The sequence below is a fragment of the Sorex fumeus genome, unplaced genomic scaffold (assembly GCF_029834395.1).
Source record: "Sorex fumeus unplaced genomic scaffold, SorFum_2.1 ptg000100l, whole genome shotgun sequence".
In the NCBI taxonomy this organism is placed as follows: Eukaryota; Metazoa; Chordata; class Mammalia; order Eulipotyphla; family Soricidae; genus Sorex; species Sorex fumeus.
Genome location: NW_026606157.1, coordinates 152,193 through 169,775, shown reverse-complemented (window position 1 = coordinate 169,775; position 17,583 = coordinate 152,193). Strand labels below are relative to the sequence as shown.

The 17,583-nt window shown below is 40.6% G+C and overlaps 1 protein-coding gene across 2 annotated transcripts in view; it reads right to left on the bottom strand.

The window, feature by feature from the left end:
• Window positions 1-16,952, bottom strand: part of ATF7IP (activating transcription factor 7 interacting protein) — a 96,640-nt gene extending 79,688 nt beyond the window's left edge. For both annotated transcript variants that reach the window (XM_056134556.1, XM_056134558.1), the window contains exon 1: window positions 16,777-16,952. The gene's annotated coding sequence lies outside the window, so the exon portion shown is untranslated. The remainder of the gene's footprint in view (window positions 1-16,776) is intronic.
• Window positions 16,953-17,583: the final 631 nt, after the last annotated feature.

The window sequence follows — 17,583 nt, the reverse complement described above, 5'->3', positions numbered from 1 at the left end:
ATTCATCATCCTGTTATTCGTTGATTGCCTCAAGCAGGCCCCAGTAATGTCTCTTTCATCCTAGCCCTGAGATTATATTCAAGGCTCTTTAGGAGAATGAGACCCATCATTGTTACTGGTATTTGGCATATTTGGTATGCCACAGGGAGTTTGCCAGACTCTGCCCTGTGGGCAGGCTACATTCGATTGACTGCAAGAAGCTACTTTTCACCCAATGTAGATTTCAAACTAAGAGATGGAATCTCTTATTCTAATCTTCTCCAGCCACTATAATTATTTTACTATCCATTTACTGTCTTTTCTCCAACTCCCAAAGGCACATAAATCAATAACTATACTGTCTCCTTCATACAAAGGAGCAGGGAGCTACATTTAACATACACATTTTTTTTTCTTTTTGGGTCACACCCAGCAATGCACAGCGATTACTCCTAGCTCATGCACTCAGGAATTACTCCTGGCGGTGCTCAGGGGACCATATGGGATGCTGGGAATTGAACCGGGTCGGCTGCGTGTAAGCAAGGCAAACGCCCTACCCACCCTACCCACTGCGCTATCACTCCAGCCCCTAACATATACATTTTTATGTTTGCCATTCTCAACGTTCACACTAAACTTTCAGGGCAGGTTTTGCCTCCAATCTGCAACTGAGGGAACAAGCTTGGGATTCAACAACTCCTTAAAAGGGCTAAAAGCTAAAACACACCCTAGATCAGGGCTTTCTAAAACTTTACCCTCCCACAACCCCTTTTTCATAAAAGAAATTTTTACGTGACCCTGGGTACATCGGTATTTTTTTTAAAAAATCAAGAAGTAACTGATAATCATAAAGACACTTATTTTTAAACATTTATGTTTTCCCAAGCCCCACATTCACTTATGCAAGCCCATGTGGAGCCGTGAAGCCCCACCTTCAAGAAGCCTGGTCCAGGGAGATTTACCCGTGCGTGGCCCTCTCACTCCAGTTGTTTCCTGCATTAAGCGTGAGAGAGAAAAAGATGGCGCTGTTCTGTGTTTTACTTCCTTGGCCAGAGCCACACTGGCGCTCAACAAGTATTCCAGGCCCTGCTCAAAGGTTGCTCCCAGTAAGGGGCCATCTGGTGCCCATGATCAAACCGGCATCCCAAGTAAAGCAATTGACTTTACTAACATGTTTACTAACCCCTTTACTGGCATGTTTCATATTCTCTAACCCAAAGAAACTATCAGAGTTCACCTAATAAACCCTATTCACCATTTCCCATAAAATTTTCTGATAACTAAAATCCTTTCCTTAATCTCCTTTTGTACTGTGCCCATCACGCAAATGAGATACAATTACTTTCTCAAGACTGATCTTTGGAGTAATCATCATTTTATTTCCCACATGTCATTAATTTAATACCTTTGTATATTAAATTCTACAAGGTCAAAAATCACATCTTGATTTGCCATTCTCTTTCAGTGTAAAGCATGATTTGCTCAATAGATGGTGGGCTAAAATTAATCCTCAGTATTTTTATTTAGATCACAAAACTCAAAAAAATTTGAAATTCTCTATCTTTACGAATTTTAAATTATAGATCTCAATTGTTACTTTTTAGAAGAGCAACTAATAATTTAACAAAGTTTAAAGCCTAAAAATCTTTGTACTTCAAACCATCAGAGGGGGTGGGAAGGAACACCTTTTGAAAATTGAAGTGAGATTGCATTATAGTATTACATAAATTTCATGTGAGCATGTACAAGTACATAAGTACTATGTGCTTAGAAGATGGGAACTGAGGAAAACCTATAAAAAGTTATAGAACATGCTCGAGATACATTATTAATGCTAAGTAATTGTATTATGGGAGAGAGAATGCTAGCAGAGTGGACAGGGCACTTGCATTGAACATGGCCAATCAGGGTTAGATTGCCCGCACCCCACTGAGTCCCCCAAGCCCACCTAGTGTGATTCCTGAGCGCAGAGCAAACCCTGAGCACCACCAGGTGTAGTGCCCAAACCAAAATAATAATAATGATAATTTTTAAAACAAAATATCTGTATCGCTATATAGATTATGCAATGCCATACATTTTATGAAACTTATTTTTGATTGATTCCTCTGTAACCAATTCAATCATGTTTACTTGTAAAAGCAAACATATCTGGAAACTGTAAGTTAAACATGTCCATGAATACCCAATAGTCCATGTCTTCCTAATAAAAAGTGGCATTTTTCACATTTTTTCATTTCACTAACTAAAAGTCCATGTAAAATAAACTCAAAATTTGATGGGAATATTTGCCAGGGGTTACCTTTTTACCTCTAGTAAAAAAAAAGAACTAGAGTTAAACTATAAACCTGTGTCCTTTCGGACAGGACCAAAGCCGGCCTCGAGGGCAGCCAGCAGCCTTGGGCTGGGGTGTGACCGCACTGGCTTCCCGCATTGGAGACCAGGGGTGGGCCACTCCCAAGCTGAGCTGGAGCTGGTGGGGGGGAGGGGCTGAGGAGGAGGAAGGCTGCCCGGGAAGGGTGCAGAGCTGTAGTCTGACCCAAGTCAGGTCCTCAGGGTCCTATCCCGTGAACTCCAGGGCAATAAAGTAGTGGTCGACAGTCCCCAGCACCCCAGAGAAAGCTTCAGAGCAGACTTTGATGAGAAATCCAGAAGGAAAAAAATGTTTCAAAGGAAAAAAAATTACATCTGTGCATGGCAAAGAGGATCCAAAGATTATTACAGTGATAACTTTGATGCCCTTTCTTTCATATAATACATCACAACACTGGGGAAAAATTGTATATATTAAATTTACTAAAAATACTATAAAGCCGAAATAAAATGTTTCTGGTAGAAATACACTTTTTCATTTATTTATGAGACTTTAATTACATACTTATCAACATTGCACATATTATAAAAGAAATATTAGAAGCATATCAATATGGTAAACTAAAACATCCCATTATACTCCCTTTACTCTTACTAAGAAAACTGTACTACGATTTTTTTTTAAGGTGTATATACTCAAGACAGGGAGAAAATGGCTACAAAGATTTTGTAAATTGGGAAATACATAATTGGTAATTAAATTAGCAGTTCCCAAAACACCATACTCTATGGGGCCTTAAAGAGAAGTTTAAATCAACCTGATTTACATGGCGGCAACTTCAAAAGGCATAAGTACTTAAAAAACAAATTAGGAACCTGTAGGAATTAAAATAAAATTAAAATTAAAATAACAGGATAGTGTGGCTTTAGAAAAAGAAAAAAGGAAACACAAGTGAAGCTGCATGTGAAGCAGTAATAATACTTCAGATGCCCTTACCACATTCCCAGAATACCTGGCTCACCTAAATCCTGGCAAAAATCTCAAGAGAAGAAGCACAGTTAAAAATGAGAATAACAAAGAGGGCTGAGTACTAACTGCACTCAGCCCACCATCTCCATATGTGAAACTATGAGGTACCTGAAAATTTAGAACCTGAAGGTCTTGTGAGCTCAAAACAGCCCACCAAGATTACACTATAGAGAAATTCAACAGTGAAAACTATGAGTATTAAAATCAACTTTCCAATCTTCTACAACATAATAGAGCAAGGAAAGGAAAGGCAACTTTAAAAAGTACAATAATATGAATAACTAAGTTAGAAAACAAAACAAGCAAAAACTACACAAAGCAATAAAAGGAGGGTTGAGGGAGTTTAAAAATCCTAATATCCACAAATAAGTCATCTTAATTCATGTGTCAAGCACAGAAGATTACAGGCAAGAAAAGAACAAAACTCAAGAACATGACAGAAATAATTTTATAATTTGATACAAGAATCAGATGTTTTTGAAAGTTTAAGAAACCTACCTGAACAAAAAGACAATGTTCTAATCAAAAAAAGAAAGGAAAAAATATATAAGAAAATAGCACCCATTCAAACATTTGCAGTAAAATAATATAATTGCAAAGAAATCTATCATCAAACCATTTGAGAAAAATTTCTAGAACTGAAAAGTCAAAAATTCAGGTTGCAAAGGTTCAAATTGTCCTATTAAGGAATGACTATAAAGTTTCAGAACAATGGAGATTAATAACAGATTCTATGAACTTCCACGGGAAAACAAGAAAAGTGATTTCAGATTGCAGCTGTAATAGAAACAGCAAGCAAATGGGACAGTATCTTAAATTTTTTTAAGTAAAACGACTTCCAACCAAGATTTCTATACCTAGCAAAACTATCAACTAAGCATAAAATTACAGAATGATAATTTTCAGGGGCACATGGCCTCAAAAGCTGTATCTCCCAAACACTCTTCCTCAAAAAGCTACAGGAAAATGAGAACCCATTCTGCTAACAACAGAATAAATCAATAAAAAGAAACAGTACATGAAAAAGCAAGGCTCCTGCACAGAGAAGGGAGCGGGGTCCACAGCAGTGAGTAAAATTCTACCGATGACAGTGTTATACCATAGTATACCAGGGTAAAACTGGGTCAGATCAAAACATTTAACTCAAAGAATGAAAATGAGTCAAAATCCTTATGGACACTAGACCTGGAAAGGAGAAAAGAATCTTCCAGATCAACATCAGAAGATCCTTCTTCCAGATAGACATCAGAAGATCCTTTAATCATCAACTGTACCAAATCACCTTAATTATTACCATTGGGGGAGAAACTCATGGATTCAGGCATGCTGAGAACAAGAGGGCCCTTTCTTAAACTGACATCTGTTGTAACAATATCAAAAACTAGGATCAGAATGTCTGTGATTCTATTATCAGAACAGATAGCTTTGTGTAAGCAGATTACTTAACCCTAGACCTTATTTCGGAATTACCTAGGACTAAATAAACTACTCTAATTATGCTTGAAATATGTTCCCCACTTTTAAAATTGATTTTTACGAGTTTACTGTACAATAAAACTTCAGGAAGACGTAGAGGAGTCACCACATTCATCAAAGTTCAAGTGCCATCCCACCATCAAAATAAAAAAATCCCTTTTATCTATGCCTTCCACTCACCACCTTATTCCTATGGTAATCTATGGTAATAGGAACCACAATAGTTTTCACAGTCTGCGAATTAATTTGGTTATTTTCTTGTGTGGTTAATACTATTGTTTGTACTAGAAATTGAGCTCCCATTTGACCCAGCAATACCACTCCTGGGAATATATCCCAGAGAGGCAAAAAAGTATAGCCGAAGTGACATCTGCAATTGTCTGTTTATTGCAGCACTCTTTACAATAGCCAGAATCTGGAAAAAACCTGAGTGCCCGAGAACAGATGACTGGTTGAAGAAACTCTGGCACATTTACACAATGGAGTACTATGTAGCTGTTAGAAAAGACGAAGTCATGAAGTTTACATACAAGTGGTACTACATGGAAAGTATCATGTTAAGCGAAATGACTCAGAAAGAAAGGGATAGACATAGAAAGATTGAATTCATCTGGGGAACATAAAGTAACAAAATAGGAAACTAACACCCAAGTATGGCAGAGATTAGTACCAGGAATTTTACTCAATGACCCGGAGGACAACCATACATGTTAGGGGAAGGGGGAGCTCAGAAAGAGAAGGGAACACCAAATAAAGGGTGTTGGGAGGATCCGCCCACGATGGGAGAGCATGCTGAGGGTAGACTGTCGACCAAGCATGATTGCCACTCAATGCCTCTTTTGCAGACCATGGCACTCAAAAGGAGAGAGAGGGAAATGCCCTGCCACAGAGGCAGGGTGGGATAGGGGCTGGGGGCGAGGGGATGCTGGGATCCGTGGTGGTGGGATGGGTGTTTGATCATTGTATAATCGAAACCCAAGCACAAAAATGTGTAAGTCTACAACTGTACCTCATGGTGCCTATTAAAAAATAAATAAATATAAAAAACAAAACAAAAAAAAAATACTATTGTTTGTGGGCTAGAGCGATAGCACAGCGGTAGGGCGTTCGCCTTACAAGCGGCCAACATGGCCGACCCGAGTTCGATTCCTCCGCCCCTCTCGGAGAGCCCGGCAAGCTACCGAGAGTATTCGATATGCCAGACACAGTAACAACAAAGTCTCCAATGGAGACGTTACTGGGCCCGCTCGAGCAAATCGACGATCAACGGGAGGGCCTTTACCTTTTACCTTACTATTGTTTGTAAAGAGAATAACATTTTCTTCTCTGAATAGTCTCCTGATCCAATACCCTTGGAATTCTAGGGGGGGACTACCCTGGGAAAGATCTTAACGTAAATCATATTGTCTTTCTTTGAAAATTACTTTGGGAGGTGGGGAATGTGAGATGTGGTTTAGTGATAAAGTGCTTGACTCTCATGTGTATGATCATGGGTTCAATCTCTGGCAGCACAAAAAATAAAATCTATGTAGAACAATAGCCATATATTGTATAAGGGAGCTTAATCTTTACCTCTTATAAATCATTTTATATAGTTATAGTTTTAGTAAGAGCCAGGTTTCATTCCTGTCAGAAGAAACTGGATAAATCAAATTTATAATCACAAGAGAAACGTGATGTTTAAAACACCTTTTCTTTTCTTTTTCTGTGGAGCAAGCTAGTTTTTATTGAAACTTATTTAGATCCGAGGGGAGAAAAAGAGGAGACATATGTGTTCAAGAAAGAACACAGGGTGCTCCAGAGTGGAAAAAGCAAAGAGATAGAGACAAGCAAGGAAGATGTGTGTTCAAAGGAAACAGACACTGGAAGAGCATCTTTAGATAAAAAACACATCTTTTCAAACACTATCACGTTGCTTGGGACTGCATCTCAAATGCAGAAATGATACGGTTACCTACAAAGGCTTCAGAGGATATCAACTTCATGTATCTTCAATAGTTTATGGATCCCCAATTTTAAAGGGAATAAAGGGTATCTAATATTTAGCATCTTACTGACAAAAACTGTCAGAACTGGAACTCTCAGGGACAAAGAGACAGCTCAACAGGCTAAGCATATGGCTCTGTATGCAGGAGGCCTGGGCTTAATCCCTGGTATCACCCCTAAGCACTAGTGGGAGCAATGGCTGAGCATCAAGTCAGGAGTAGCCCCTGAGTACCACCAGAGGCCCAAAACTAAACTGGGTGTCATCTCAGAGAACCAAAATAATCCACTGTCCTAAGTACAATAGATTTAAAAAGACTATCAGCGAGAGATATTCGATGACTTCTGGTTTCTGATTTTGTAATCAAGCTTTAAAGAATAAACACTATTACATTTTATAACACGCAGCTAGCCTGGCTGGGCCGGGTTCGATTCCTCCGCCCCTCTTGGAGAGCATGGCAAGCTACCGAGAGTATTCAATATCCCAAACACAGTAACAAGTCTCACAATGGAGACATTACTGGGCCCACTCAAGCAAATCGATGAACAATGGGAGGGCAGGACAGGACATTTTATAAAACATACAAAAGTTAATTCTAAATTTTATACCAAATGGGTATCTTGTTAACCAGAAAATAAGGAAACGTTTCTATATTAATGAAAACTTAAGGAGGATGGAATGATAGTACAGCGGGTAGGATATTTGCCTTGCACGCAGTTGGCCTGGGTTCGATCCCTGGCACCCCAAGACCCACCAGGCGTGATCGCTGAGCTCAGAGCCAAGAGTAAACCCTTAGCACCACTGGGTTTGGCCCCCAAGCAGAAACAAAACAAAAATTCAAACGTAAGACAACCAGTAAACAAACACATTGTAAAATCTGGGCCTTGACCCCTGAAAGGACTGAGGTAGAAAAGGATTCTGCTCTATCTCAACAATTTATGTGAGCATGATCAGTAACCTCCACAACTAAAGGGTAAAGGGCAGGGAACAGTGTGCACCCTAAAATTAAACCGATAAAAAAAAGTAATGATCTTTTGTGGACCTGCTCTCCAAACCCTGAGAAACTGAGGCAATGAGGACTGTGAGGAGAAATCCGACAGACACTGAAAATAAGCAATGGGAGAAAAATGGCCGCTTTCCATCGTGAAGAGGTCTTCAGGAAACACAATGCACTGAATAATCTTGAAGGATTATCATTCCTTAAATACTTTTTCTCTTAATTTAATGAATCAGCCCCCAGCTGGAATCCCTCACAACCCTTTACAAGAAAACTGCTTCATTTAAAATGTCTATTTTCCTTGCCAGTGAGTGGTTATTACCAAACCTACTATTCTGAATTGCTTTTTAAATGCATGTAAATTCAAGCGCAAGTAATCAAGAATACTGTCATTTTCTATATATCACCTTGCACTGCGGGGCTCCATGTAGCTGTACATAACTGCCTCTTAGTCAATATTCATGCCTAATTGATTCACCAATTGAAGTTTAAAAAAAAGAAAGAAAGAAAAAAGTGGTGGGAGTAAATGCTAAGCACTTTATAGGGGTAATCTCACATGACTAGGTTGGTATATGAAGAATACAGTCGGGAGTCTCTAATTGCCCAGAGTTCAAAGCAAAATTATTCTTTCCATTTCACTGTATTCCTAACTAGTTAACAATCCTTTGCCTTTTCCTCTGTCCTTTCTTTCGTCGTTTATTTGCTCATACTAAAGCAAGTCGGAAGGGCCAAGAGGAGGCTCAGCGGCTAAAGCACCTGCCTGGCAAGTGTGTAGCCTGGGTCTGGAACCGCAGTGCACCAATGCTCCCACCAAGAGCCCGACAGTCCCTGGCACAACACAGCCAGATGTGTGCAAACACAACAAAAGGACTCTCACAGTGAGTACGCTCCACGGTCCTCGGTACACAGGACCTCATGCCAGCCCAGTTAACGCTCAGGTCCTTAGGCGCTGTGTGTCAGCACCTTCCCGACAGGTGACCAGAGGTCTTGTTTCTGGCCAGCTGCTCAGGGCCACATGCAGCAGTGCTCAGTGCCAGGGCTGAGACCAATTCAGGCAGTGCTCGGGAGCCATCAGGACCACTCTTGGTAGCGCCAGGGCAGAAGGGATGGGGTGCCAGGGACAGAACCTGGTAAGGCCCCGAGTCACACTCCCGGCGGCTCCTTGGTTCCCGAAAGCTGTTTCTTTTTTGAGGGAGGAGTGGACAATGGGTGACACCGAGCGGTGCTCAGGGGCTACTCCCAGCTCCATGTCTGGGGTTTGCTCTATGGAAGTATTCAGGAAACCATGCAAGTACCAGAGACCTCATACCGGCCCTCCAAACTCTCTTCCCAGCTCCTGTTCTAGTTTGTTTTGTTTGCTCTCTAGGCCACATCCAGGGATGTTCAGGGCTTGCTCATGGCTCTGCATTCCGGAATTAATCCTGTCAGTGTTGCGGGGAGAGGGTCATACGGGGTACCAGTGATCGAACCCAGGTCCGGTGCAAGTAAGGCAAGTGTCCTAACTTTTGTACTCGCTCCAGCTGCAGTTCTGTTTCTTAAAAAATGAGACTGAAGATTTTTTTCCAAAGTTATTTGCTATTTTTAATCTTTCATATGCAAAGTGGCTGTTACACCTTTTGACACTTATCCAGAGTACTTAAGTGAACATGCAATTAAAAAAATAATCTTGACATTTGTAAGTAATGATCTTAAACGAAAGAATAGTGTCTTACTCCCTATTTTGTGTCATCACATGAAAAACATATTCGATAAGCAAAGCATGAATAACAAGGCAAGTACCGTGGAAAGCAACCTGATGGTTTAAATGGTGGTTTTTGTTGTCCCTAGTTAGAAGAAATTGTCCTTAAAATGTGACACTTTTAAGTAAGATTCAATTCTTAATTACAGAAATTTATTAAGTCCTAGACAAATAACCATAAGGGCAAAAAGAAATGCCTCTGAAAGAGATACAAGGTCAAAAAGAGAGAAATCGAGAACTTCCGGACAAGAACAAAACCCTTTTGTAGGCAAAAAGCACCATGACAGTAACAACTTGCACACAGAAAAAGCTGTTTATTCAGGCAGAGAATTTTCCATATTATTTTCTTTTTCACGTCCTAACTTTTTTAATAACCAATTATTCCCTTTACTAAGATACTTTATTCCTTAACATACAAATCCTCTAAAATGTCCTTGATCTTCCGTATTGAATCCTACTTTTTATGACTTCACAAATATTTATTGCCTTACTTATGGTATTATTTGGTATTCTACAAAATGCTACCTTTATTACTTATTAGTACATTCAACTTATACACAAAAAAATCAAAACTATAATCTTTTCTAAAATGTTTGAGTACCTCAAAACATTTTCATTTTGAAAATGTATACTATACACAGTTATAACTGGAGAAAAAGTAGAATCTAGATAAATCATGCATAAATTCAACTTGGACACTAAAGCAATATAAACAACTGCCACTCAAGTTTATCTACAATCTCTCATCTTTTAAAATAAAAAGTTAAAAAAGTATTACACTGAGGGGTCAGAAATGTAATTTGCCCTTAGGGTGCATGATTTGCGCACAGAGACCCTGAACTCAAGAGCTCTCTCTCATAAAAAGCTTATGAAAGCAGAGCTGAATACTCAAATGTCATCCACTAGACTGCCACATATATTAAATGTTAGAATAAACTGTTTTAGATTTTAAATTTTAATTCTTTCCAAACTAGCCTTCATTAAATGTTTTCATAGGCAAGCAGAAAGAATTATACTACAGAAGCATTCATAGTAACCTCAACCACAACTCAGGAACATGAAGCTCTCAAAATTCCCCAACCAGAGCAATCACACAGCGGGTAGGGCATTTACCTTACACTCTGCTGACCCAGGTTCGATCCCTGGCACCCCTCTGAGCCCTGCCAGGAGTAAGCCCTGAGCACTGCCAGGTTCGGCCACAAAACAAAACAAAGAAAACGAACATTTTTTTTATTCTACTTCAAAGGAAAATATGTAACTATAACGATCTGCAGCATTTCACCATACAATTGTCACAATTTTATGTCATATTTTCTTTGTAGGTCTAGGATTCAATCTCCAACACCTCATGGTCCAAGGAGCACCAACCCCAAACCCAAACTACCCCCTGCCCAACAATACACAATAAGGTAAGGTAAAGGTAAAGGCCCTCCCGTTGATCGTCGATTTGCTCGAGCGGGCTCAGTAACGTCTCCATTGGAGACTTTGTTGTTACTGTGTCTGGCATATCGAATACTCTCGGTAGCTTGCCGGGCTCTCCGAGAGGGGCGGAGGAATCGAACTCGGGTCGACCATGTTGGCCGCGTGTAAGGCGAACGCCCTACCCGCTGTGCTATCGCTCCAGCCCATGATACACAATACACAATAACAAACAAAAAAAAATTTATGGCATTATCTTTAAGAATCACTGACTCAAAGAGCAATCCGTCCCCAGTTCTGCATGTTCTGAGAAGCACAGTATCAAAGAATACAGGCTGGGGAGAGTTCAAGGGCTGGAGCAGATAATTCCCATGCTGGACTCCCAGGAACAATCTCCAACACCACATGGGGCATGACTCGGGCAATCCCAGAGCACCCAGCCAGGAGTAGCCCTCTCCCCACCAGCACAGCTGTGTGTGGCCCAAAAATAAAATATTTAAAAGTTAATTATGTCCATCTATTTTCCTGATGGACTCGCATCTGTGAGGCCCTGGGTTTGATCCCTGGCACAACACACATACATACAATGAATGTATGCCAACAAGAAATTTTTTATTTATTATAGTATTAGGCTCCATGTCGACCAGAATATAACTTTTTTAGGGACAGTAGGGATAGCACAAGAGGTTTTAGAGGTTCGTCTGGCATGGAGTCCACTCTGGTTCAATCCCAGAGTCTCCAAGCATAGTGCCAAGATTAAGTCCTAAACACCGCTGGGTATGACTCCAAAATAAAAGATAAACACCCTTCTAAATTTCCACTATAAAAAAAAAGACAACACTAAGCAATAAAGCAAACATTTGTTCTAATACAGCACTGTGCCACCCTGCTTTTCCCACTCACGCTTACGCTGTTTGCACTTTTCCATGTAGACCCAAAGCAGAAATGGTGGCCCAGAGGAACAGCCCGCCTTGCAAGCATCTGATCCCCAATTCAAATCCCCAGATCCCCACGTGTGCCGATCACAGTCCTGAGTCTGTCTGGCCGCCCTGCCTTCTGCAACCCCAAAGCCATGTTTGTGACTGCTCTGCAGCCAAATGTGCTTAAGCAGCACAACCTCTGAGTAAGACCATCACTCTCTGCCCTGGCAAGCACATGTGCAGGCACTGCAACTAAGGGAGTATGATCTCCATGAGCACCACATCAAGTGCAGACAAGCACCCAGTATTTAAAAATGCACCGTGGGTCTGGAGATGAGTGTAGTGGTGGGGTGCAGGCCTTGCACGCAGCCATCCAGGGGGTTGATCACCAGCACCCCATGTGGTTCCAGGCCTGCCAGGAGTGATCCTTGAGCACAGGGCCAGGAGTAAGTCTCCAGCATGGCCGAGTGTGGCCCCAGACCAAAAGCAAACACCAAAACTGTGCCAGTCTCCAAACCCCCATAACCACTGAAACCACCACCACCACCACCACGGGAACGGGGAAGGAGAGGGCAGTGAGATTTAAAAGGCAGAAATGTGGTCGTATCACCCAACTCATTACTACACAAGAAAAACTATTATAGGGTCTTAAGGAAAAAATTTTTCCTAGACTTCCAAAGATAATATATTTTCCTACTGATCTACACAAAATATACCATATGCATTAATATCAATGTTCAGTCACGGTCACGGTCCTCCCATTGTTCATCGATTTGCTCGAGCAGGCCCACTAATGTCTCCATCTTGTGACTTGTTGTAACTGTGTTTGGCATATCGAATACATCACTGGTAGCTTGCCAGGCTCTGCCGTGCGGACGAGATGCTCTCAGTAGCTTGCCGGGCTCTCCGAGAGGGGCGGAGGAATCGAACTCGGGTCGGCCATGTTGGCTGCTTGTAAGGCAAATGCCCTACTGCTGTGCTATCGCTCCAGCCCCAATATAAATGTTAATGAAAAATAAATTATAAAGATATAAACCCACCCCAGTATAGGTTTAAGGCAATTATAAACACTTTAAATTGCTTCAAAAAACATTCACCCACATTAATCTAAATTTCAACTACAAAAACTAACAGGGAATACTAGCTAAGAAAATTGTGACAAGAAATTATAAGTATCCCCCTCCATAACACCAAATACATTTATTTTAGAGAAAATACAACAATGTAGTGCTGCTAAATGAGTAAAGGCCAAGTATAGTGACTACTAGGCTGTTTTTATATTTTCTACGAGGCTGCTTTTATCTTTTGTACTACATATTCCTATTTTGAGAAACTAATGCAACTGTAGCTTCTTCCCCCGAAAACCCATAGTTGCACATTTGACATAGAATAATGTACATCAAGGTATCCATAGAACTCTTCAAAAATCTACTAATATCCCCACAGATCAATGGACCTAGGTCAAATATTCCTAGTAAATGAATCTGAGCTATCTAATAGCTAAAATCAAGTACCTAAATTATGATCAAACTCAGGGATTATGTTACCATCAAAAGCAGCTATTCTCGGACCTGAGGAAGCGCCTTAATTCTAGGGGTTAAAGCACTCTGCCTTGCATGCAGCCGACCCCAGTTCAATCGCCAGCACTGTATATGGTCCTCTGAAACATAACCAGGACTGACCCCTCAGCAGAGTCAGGGTAAGTCCTAATCACTGGTCTGGCCCAACCACCGGGACACCACCACCCCCAGCTGCAGAACAAAAAAAAGAAGCAAGCCTAGTAAAAGAAAAATCAGCCAACATAAAACGACGACAAAATTGTAGACACTTGGGGGAAACAGAAACTTACGTTTATACTGTATGCCAATTAAATGCCAAAAGATTAAATCATACTTTCAAAATACCATTAGGGCCAGAGATGGCTCCACAGGCAGGAAGGAACGCTCTGCACGCGGGAGAACCTGCTTCGGGCCTGGCCCCACGCCCCAAGCACCAAGCTGGGAGTTACACAGACAGTAACAACAATCATATCTACGACGGTACAGATCATTTCTATTAAAGCAGACAGGAAGAAATGAAAGATAAGCCTTTAGTTCCTTTCACACAGACATTTTCTAGATACAGAAGTCCTGGAAGAAATGAGAAAAGAAAAAAACAGTGATAGGAAAAGAAAAGAAAAATAGGAAAATGCAAAACTTCTGAATAAAACTATGATCAATTTTTAAGTCCAAAATCAGGACTGAAAAAATATTAAAAAGCAGTGAGCTGGTATATATAAATGTTACAAGACATTCGCCACAGGAAAAATGTGGGGGGAAAAAAAACCTCTGATAATTAATTTGTAAAAACTGAAGAACTGTGCATATATTACAATGTTCACCATTTAACAAAAATAAGAGTTCGTATTTTCTACCGCCATATTGATGGTGACATAGAAAATACTTTCAAAAGACAAAGTTTTTCAATTTGCTAAATACTTTTAAAAGCGCACTGAAACTAATTTCAAAGAAATCGTAATGACTCATGTACAAAAATGTTCACTGTAGTGCTACTTATAATAAATTTTATGATACATATTATAAAGTGCTATAAAAATAAATGGGCAATAGCAAACAGTCAACAGGAATGGTTTAATTAGTACATTCTTTTTAGAAGTAACAATGTTATGCAACCACTTGGAAATGTATTAGAAGAATATTTGATAATTTGGGATATTTTTATAATATATTAAGAAAATACTGAGTCATTTTAAAATAACAAAAGAATACCTACAATATAACACTATGTGAAAAGAACAGAAATGAAATTACGATAAAAAATGAAAACTGTTCTTCGTTGCTCAACTAATAATCTAAGTCATAAAAATAACCAAAAATTTTAAAGGTTTATTCCTAAGTGCAACAAATTAATTTTCCAAGTGGACTACAGTAGATCCTGAAATATTTAAATACATTTACCCTATATTTGAATAACAATTTAACAAAGTTTTCATAGTTTCTTACTCAATTTTTTTTCAAACTAGATGTATGATAGTTAAAGTTTACAAATCTAAAAAAAATTTAATTACTTCATAACTCAGTACTCATTCCTGAAGCAAACTAGTCTTAGTACTTACATATGCTATGTGTCCAAATTCTGTGCAAAACAAAAAAATTCAAAACACGTTTGTTTTTGATACTACCAATGAACAATTGCTTTCTAAATACATTTTCCATTGAAATCTCTAAGGAAGGTTTTAGCAATGACAAATTATGATTCCATTGAGAAAAAAAATAATTTCCCTACCATTCCAACCTATAGCATATGGAATGTCGTTCAAAAAAAAAAATCTACCAATCAAAATTATTTTTTTCAATTACATCTATGCCAAGAGTAGGCAAGAGAAGTCCTTCAACCAAGCCAGATTATAAAAGCAGTCACAACTTGCCCTGACAGGTGACAGATGCAAACTCACAGCGACTTAACCAATCATATACCAACTGTATATACATAACACATTGATGAAGTTGTCATAAGTCATTGACAACGTTTTGACCCTGGAAGAAGTCATTTGCACAATGTGAAAATCCTACTAAAGTTCTCCCAAGTCTGTTACATAAGACTTCTAGTGACACCACCTTAGACTAAAATAATTAGTATGACTGATTTCAATAAACTAAAACCAAGAATCAATTTAAGAAAGCAAACACAACAATTACACCTGATAACACACATATATGGGGCAGTTTATTCTTTCATCAACTATTTTTTCTTCATAATTATTGCACATGATTTCCCCAGAAAGAATTCAATGCACTTGGGGACTCTTTGAAACATTTTTATTAGAAAATTTTATCAAGCATTTTATCTTGCATATAAAAATAAACATAAAAATATTAATTTTACCAAAAATAATTAAAAAATTAGATAGCTAACTTGAATCAGTATTTACCAGGCTTTAAAAACATGTCAACTTCAAATGCAAGTATGAACAGAGGTATACAAACTGATCAAATTCAAAATTTGACTGAGCGTAGAATGTTTTTATAACAAAAAAAATCCACAAATTTAAAACTTCACTGAGTGTAGAATGTTTTAGTAACAAAAAAAAAAATCTACAAATTTAAAACTTCACTAAGAGTAGAATTTTTTAATTGCCAAAAAAAAAAATTCTCCAGAGATCGGAGGAAAAAAAAATTTAAACCTTAAATTCTTCCAATGCACCAGCCTTCAGTTTCCTCTCCCAAACTCACACCTTGTTTCTATTCTGTAAACATTGTATCCATTCACAAATATTTCAACTAGGGTTAAAAACCGAGTCTGCAAGTCTGCCCTTCAAAACTCAATGCACTTTCCACGCGAACACCACTAGGTGCTGATCTTTTATCTCCTCAAGTCCCACATTCGAACCCGGCACCACCCTAAAAAAAAAAAAAAAGCAGCGAAAATTTCCAAAAAAAAAAAAAAAAAGAAAGAAAGAAATCAAGAACCACAAGAGCCCCTCGTGATTGCATGCAATAAAAGTTGAACCGCTTCTTTCGGGGCGAGATCTGCGAAAAAGCCACTGGGGGGTCGGTCCAGACGCCCAGGAGCCGGGCACGCATCTCCCCGGGAAACGGCGGGCACCTGCGGGCAGCCAAACGCCCGCCCTCGAGGGAACCGAGAGCCTTAAACCTAGAACCCAAATGGCGTCCAACAAGAACATTAGATCCTGAACATGAATATTGCGCTTGCGCAGCCACCGCCCCGCCAGCTGCACCACTGCAGCTAGAGCCCGTCCCCGCAGGGTCACGTGCTCCCATGCAGCGCCGCCCGCAGCGCCGCAACCGCGCAGGCGCACACGCTGCGCCCGCAGCCGCCATAATGCGGTCCGGACTCTTCCGAGATACAATAGTAATTTACGAAAACGTGGTTCCAACAGCCCCTGGGATGTACATATACCTTCTGGGGCGGGAGGTGAGGGAGGGGAACCAAGTTCCTTCCTACACAGCCGTTCCGCGCAGCCGTCCCCGACGCTGCCGCCTCAGCCTCACGCGCTTCGCTCGCCGCGCCGCCGCCGCCACCGCCGCCGCCTCCGCAGATTCAAAAACAAACCCGCTTCTCCCCTGCACGCGTCGGGGCCGTTATGCAAATTTACGGAGGCGGGGCTCCGTGCGCGTCCTGGGGGCCACGCCCCCCGCGCCCTCCGCCAATCGGCTCACGCCCTCGCTGTGCCCCATGCAAATCTCTTGGTTTTTTATTTGAATGAGGGGAAATTAGCCCCGCCTCCTGCCGTGGAAAAGAGAAGTCCGAGGTGGTGGCGCTGTGACTTTCAGTTGCCATGCGAGGTGTGTTTTTGAGTGGAGCTGTGCTCTAGCAGTGAGTAGCACTTTGTGAACGCCGCCCTCCAGGAGCCGGGAGAAACGGGAGGGGATAGGTAGGTGAGAGTTGCAGCGCTTAGGGGAAGACACTGCAAAAAGGCTACGGTGTGAGGAGTTGCACAGCCTTTGAAACGTGCAAATTATGCTTTGCATTAACACTGGCGGTGAGAAGAATATCTTTTTTTTTTTCCTCAGTTGTGGGTGAGGACACGCACTTTGCACCCTTTCCACCGGAGCTTGTAACAGCCCTCTTGTTCTATTAGAGCACTGGTGCATTCCCCTAGGAAGGCCTAGGACAGTGACGACCCTCGGAAAAGGTGTTCCTCTCATTTTCGGGGCATCTGCGCTCCAGTGCATGGACACTGCGTATCTGCCTGCTCCTTGGAAT